The sequence below is a fragment of the Ziziphus jujuba genome, chromosome 8 (assembly GCF_031755915.1).
Source record: "Ziziphus jujuba cultivar Dongzao chromosome 8, ASM3175591v1".
Taxonomy (NCBI): Eukaryota; Viridiplantae; Streptophyta; class Magnoliopsida; order Rosales; family Rhamnaceae; genus Ziziphus; species Ziziphus jujuba.
The window spans coordinates 26,925,973-26,932,498 of record NC_083386.1 but is presented as its reverse complement, the minus strand read 5'-3'; the positions used below and the strand labels follow the sequence as shown (position 1 = coordinate 26,932,498).

The 6,526-nt window shown below is 34.7% G+C and overlaps 1 pseudogene; it reads left to right on the top strand.

Moving 5' to 3' along the window:
- The first annotated feature begins 337 nt into the window (after positions 1–337).
- On the top strand, positions 338–2,813 carry LOC125421615 (acidic endochitinase-like; annotated as a pseudogene).
- The last annotated feature ends 3,713 nt before the right edge of the window (positions 2,814–6,526 follow it).

Here is a 6,526-nt window from a genome sequence, read left to right as displayed (position 1 = left end):
CAACTTCCTAGATACTCAACTACAATTCACATTCTAACTACCAATTTGAAGCTTATGGTGAGAGCACCAAGAATATACCTTCAATTGGTTAAACCGACACCGGAGGTGGCCGGAATCCCACCGGGACCTTGTTGCCGAAATGAGTTTTGTCATATCTCCTAAACAAGCAAGTCTTGAGCCAATCCAAGCTTAGGAATGGACTTAGGGGGTCTGAATTTGTGGGAAAGGACCACCCATTCGACCTCATGCTCATCGGAAGACGGTGATCAGAAAATGCATCCCTCATCTGTTTTCATGGCTTCCTGGCGAGTCTAGACCATTTCTTGGCGTGATAAAAATGGCTATGGTTTCCTGGGAATGTGGGTTTCAAGTTGGTATAAACATTTCTTGGTGGGTGTCCAAAATTAAGAGGAAATTGATGATGGAAAATGGTTGCCGTGAATGATCGGGGAGGGGAAAAGAGGGAGAGCTCCAAAGAATTCCAGAAAGAAGAAGAAGAAAAGGAAGAAGGAACCGGGTCTCCCCCAAAGGGAAAGAAAAAGAAAAAGAAATAAATAAAATAAAATAATAATATAATATAAAATAATAAAATGATGTAATATTTAATTATGACTGATATATGGCATTTTTTCATTGTGACACACGGCACCATGTACTAAGTTACACATGGCATATACTGTTCACACGTTAAAAAAATAATATTAAAATATTATGATATTAAAAACACTTTGCAAGTCCATAACTTTAAAACCACATGTCCGAATGGGACATGCCGCTAGTTTAGGAATTTGTATCGATGAGTACTTCACAACCATATATGAGTCAAAGCTCAATTTCATAAAAATAAAAAGTCAACTCAGGTACCCTCGGACAGTTCGGACATCAAGTTGTTTTGCTCATAACTTTCAATCCGTAGCTTCGTTTTTTATGTGCTACTAGTCTACGGACTCTTGTCAATGCGTACTTCATAATGGTGTCTTGATCAACATAGAATTCTTACCAAGTTAAAAAAGTCAAAGTTTGATCCTTCTCGATCAACAACAGTCAAACCCGGTTAGCCTTGATCAACATGAGAAAATTTCAGCGTACTTCGGGACGAGGTGTTACATTTCTAGACTCACACTTTCCAACAATAGTTTTGGAAAAAAAAGAATGTATTTTACCAGCATATGGATATCGTGAAAAACAATAATCTTGGTGCATGGTAGACAAAATTATATAATAATTTGTAACCTGAGAATTAAATAAATATAATATGCGAATATTATAGAGAAATAAATAATATTATGAAAATGAGCAATTTAAAAATAATTATAGATTCTTTAAAAAAAATTAAAAAAGGAATTATAGAAATTTGACGTGAAGGCACTATTGGATTGGAATTTGTTGCGAAAGAGTTTATTACATTTTCTCAATTTAATTAATCAACGCCTGTTAGTTGTTAGGAATTTGGGATATGCTCTTTGATATTTGGACATCCCATTTGAGAAAATGTCATTCTTTGGAATTTGAGATTTTTTAAAAAATTTAGTGTTCTAGAGATATATAGTATAAAATAAAAAAGAAAATAAGAAAAAAATACCAAATAACCACTTATTGGGAAATCAGTGTGGACTATTTATATAAATTTATTAAAAAAATTAAAATGTTGAATCATAATTAAAAATCCAAAAAACCAGCGCGTGCCTCCATTGCCCGGGGCTGGCTCCCTTGGCGAGTACAATAATCAAAGATCCCTGTCTGTCTTTATACATTTATTATCCTGAATTCCAACATTTGTTGTTTTGTCTTTTTCTCCATCCATATCCATTATTTTCTACCCCTCATTTTGGTGATGTTCCTTCTCTTTAACACTGAAGTTCAATAAATATTACAATTTGACACTCTCAAAAGCTTTCTCTATATGCAAGGGTGCCAAACCCTCGGCAAATTAATCCAAATCTCATAGGCTGATGATGGTGGTGGCATAGCCGTCTACTGGGCTCAAAACGGCGATGAAGTCAGTCCAGCCAAAGCCTGTAATAATGACCTCTATGCTTACATAAACATAGCTTTTCTTATCCAATTTGGCCATGGCCGACACCTGGCACTCAACCTTGCAGGTCACTGCGACCCAGCGTGGAATACTTGCACCAAATTCGGGGAAGAAATAAAGACTTGTCAGAGCAAGGGTATTAAGGTCCTAATCTCTATTGGAGGAGTCGCTGGAAACTATTCTCTATCATCTGCTGAGGATGCCAAAAATGTTGCAAACAAATATGGAATTCCTATTTGGGCGGTACTGACTCATCTGCTACACGTCCTTTTAGAGATGATGCTGTTTTGGTCGGCGTAAATTTCGACATTGTGAATGGTTCCACAGGTTATTATGACGATCTTGCTCGTTACTTGAAGGAATTATACGACCAACAAGAAACAAAAACTTACTATTTATCAGCAGTTCCTCAGTGTGTTTATCCTGATCGTTATCTTGATGCAGCCATTGAGACGGGGCTTTTTGATTTTGTTTGGGTTCAGTTCTATAACAATCCTCCATGCCTGTATAATAGTACTGATGGTGATGTCGATCTACTTTTAAGTTCATGGAATAATTATTGGACTCCAACGAATGCAAAGTAGCTGTTTCTGGGGTTACCAGCCAATGAAACTAATGCTGCCCCAATCGGCGGGTACGTCCCCATTAGTGTGCTGAATGATCAAGTTCTTCCGGTTATAAAAGCCACATCAAAATATGGAGGTGTAATGTTATGGTCCAGATACTATGATGGTCTGAGTGGATACGGTGCTTCCATTATTAGATCCTAGTTAACTTGGAAAATCTGCTATTACCGTCTTAGCGAAATATCAACTTTGTAAACATGAATGAGTGAATTGTACCTTGAAATAATTATACTTAATAAATTGGGTACTACTATCACTCCGGTTTAAAGAAAATTTGGTGGGAAATGTTTATTTTTCTACTTTTGTGGAATATTTATGCGAAAATTTAAATAATATATTTCACAATTTTGCTCGTTGTTTTTTATTTAAATTCTTCCCCTGCTTTATTTGAATTGAATTGATTATTCATTTAATTAGATAGGAGATATTATAAGTGATATTTGATTAATTACAAATAGCTTAGAATAAGTAAAATAATAATAATAATAATAAATGCATATATATGCATGATAGATGAAAACTCCAAGAGGGAGAAAACCAACAGTATCAATTTCCTTTTCTTTTCTTGGACAACGAAACAGCTATTTTTTATTCAACAGAAGATAGATTCAATAATTCTTTTGACGAATACAAACCAAAAAATATAATTGCTGAATAGCCCATTAATATTAAATGCCCTAATTAGAATATTTTCCAGAGTTAATTTTTTCTCTAATTTTGTTTTTTGTTTTTTGGATATAAATACGATTTTTAATAATGTTGAAGACATTAGGTTGCTATTATCAAGTGTTGATAATTTTAGATGTTCTTATGTTTCTAAGAAAGCTAATAATAGTGCTCATAAGTTAGCTAAACATGCTCTTGCTATTGATACTTTCCAACATTGGATTAGTTAATGTTCTCCATGTTGAATTAAATTAATATTTGTGGACTTGGCATAATCAATTACTCACTTACAGGGCCTATTTATGCCATTAATGGGACTGATTTATTTTATTATTTTGTAGTAGGGCCCTTGGTCACACACTCTCTATAAGACTCCAGTTGGCCCATTGGACTGGAGGACCAACTCTCTTTATAAGCCCAATTACTTATCCATATTTTTCCTAGTATAATTATATTATCAAATTATTATTATTATTTTATGTGTGTCAAAATTAATGGATAAGTCTGACTTGCAGAGACTATTTAAAGGGTCTAGGGCAAGCAAACATGATATACCATACAGTATTTGAAAATTAGGGTTTCAGAAATCTGAGAGTGGTTTGAGAGTAGTGTGTCCATAGGCACTACTTTACGTTGTTTCTATTTTGCAGGATTAAAGATCTAATTTATTAATGGCTGCGTTTGGAGGTTAGTAATTTATGATCTATGGAGGAATTTATTATGTATATTTAGATCCATAAAATCTAACAATTGGTATCAGAGCACATGGTTAATATGCATAGTAAATTTCTTTGTAGTTTATCGCAGTTAGCATGTGAATATTGATCTGTGTTTTGGCCATTATTATCAGTGTTCTAGATATATATATATACGTTGCTTTACATTAATTCTTCTTTTCTTTTCTTTTCTTGAATTGTGTACATATGTAAATTTTGAGATTCAAGATTATGTATTCTATTAAACATATTTACGTGTATATATATATATATACTCATGGCCGATTTTTGTTTGTTCTAAAAAAAAATAATAATAATAAAAATAAAAATAAAAATAAAAATATATTAAAAAAAAAAAACTGGGTTTTCGGCCATTGAATTTCACATGCTAATTTTCTGGGTTTTGGACCAAATTGATTTGGGGAAAAAGTTTCCCAAGAATACACGAAACAAACGGCACCAATTTTGCCTAAAATTTGCTGGAATTTCTTGTGTTTCATGGGTGTTTGTTTGTGTTTTGGCCGAATATAAACCTTGCTTGGATTTTTATTTTGGGTTGATTTTGAATCAAATTTATTTTTGGGAAACGTTGCCCAAGGGAATACGAAACTAACCCACCGGTATCGTTGGAAATGGTGGCCGGAACGGTGAGATATGGCCGGGTAAGAATAGCGGGTCGCGTGACCCGTTTGGACTGGAACCGGGTCACCCGTGACCCGGTTGGGTGAAGAAGAAGAGAGAAACGACGTGTCGTTTTGGGTGACTGCTGACGTCAGCACGACACGTCGTTTGCTGACATCAGCAGATGACGTCAGCAGGCCCAAAAAAAAAAACATTTTTTTAATTGATTTATTTGTTGTTTATTTGTTAATTAATTTTTCAATTGTTCAATTTATTATTTATTGTTTATTTATTTGTTTAATTATCACATTCCAATTTTATTAAATTAAATTAAATATTTGTGGTTGAAAAATTGGATTGTGTGAGCTTACCCAAAGAGGCTTTGTGCCTAGTTGGTATAGTAGTGTGAGATTTTAGGTACTCACCTGTCGTGAGACTTATTTTATCTGCATTATGTGTACAAATGTAATGTATATTGGCATAGTGGATGAGATGTTTTATATTTGCCTATTTCATGAAATTGCCAATATGTTATTTTTCTCCCACTTATTAACCAGGGTCTATACGGGTAATTAAGCTACCCTGTCGATAGTGCTAGTTGCTTTATATGACGCCTGGAATGGCAGTGGAAGTTAATTAAATGCCATGTATTGCAGGTTCTGAGTTGTCCTGTCGGTGATTCAGTTCAATGCATTTGATTATGGTTATTTGGTTGACTGTCCTTGGCCCGCGTAAGGGTATCTTTAGTGCTACAAAGACCCTAAGCGATATTTATGTTTGCGTTTTTGTGTTGAGGGGCTGGAAAATAGTAATTGAATTGTCTTAAATTTTTTGAATGTCTTGCTGTTTACTATTTTTACAGTTAGTAGCACCCCAAACCTTCTGCCCATGACTGCCATGATGAAATTGAATGGGACAAATTATCAGAAATGGAAGAAAACCTTAGTTATGAATTTGACTTTCATGAAATTGGATTTGGCTTTGGAGATAGATCCACCAGAGATACCGACAGATGAGAGTACTGTAGCAGCTAAGAAACTTTATAAGAATTGGAAGCACTCTAATAAGTGCTGTATGATGATGATGGAGAATTACATGGATGAGGCCATATATGCTAGTATTCCTTAAGTGGATACTGCAAAGGAACTTCTTGAGGAGATAGGAAAGAGGTTTATCAAGTTTGATATGAATGAAAAGCATCATTATTTGGACCTATTGAATAATACCAAGTATGATGGTATTAAAGGAGTAAGGGACCATATTATGCTACTTTTTCCTATTATAATAAGCTGAAGGATCTTAAGATGGACATTGGAGAGGAGTTCCTGACCTATTCTATAATGAGGAGTCTTCTATCACAGTTTGATAATATAAGGTCGAGTTTGAATACTAAGAAAGAAGGTTGTAGTTTGGAGGAATTGACTACTATCCTTGTCAAGGAAGAGGATGATATTAAATTAAGTAAGTCTAGGTCTGTTGCTATGGTTTCACATCAGGTAGATAAGTCCAAGAAGTTTTTCCAAAAGAATGGACAAGGATTCAAGCCAGGACAAGGTTTCAAGCCTGGGTAGGGTTTTAACCCCAATAGGAAGAAGTTTTCTGGTATGAAGCCTAAAGGGCCGAGGGATGGTGGTTTTCAGATTAGAAAAAGGAAAGAGTACTTCAATGGAAGGTGTGGATACTGCAATAAAGTTGGGCACAAGAAGATAGACTGTTGGACCTTAAAGGGAAAGCAAGAGAAGAAAAGGTAATATTTTAATGATTGAGACCAATATTATCGATGTGCCTATGAATTCTTGGTGGTTAGATACTGGAGCAACAATTCATGTTACTAATTCATTGCAGGGGATGATAAGCCGAAG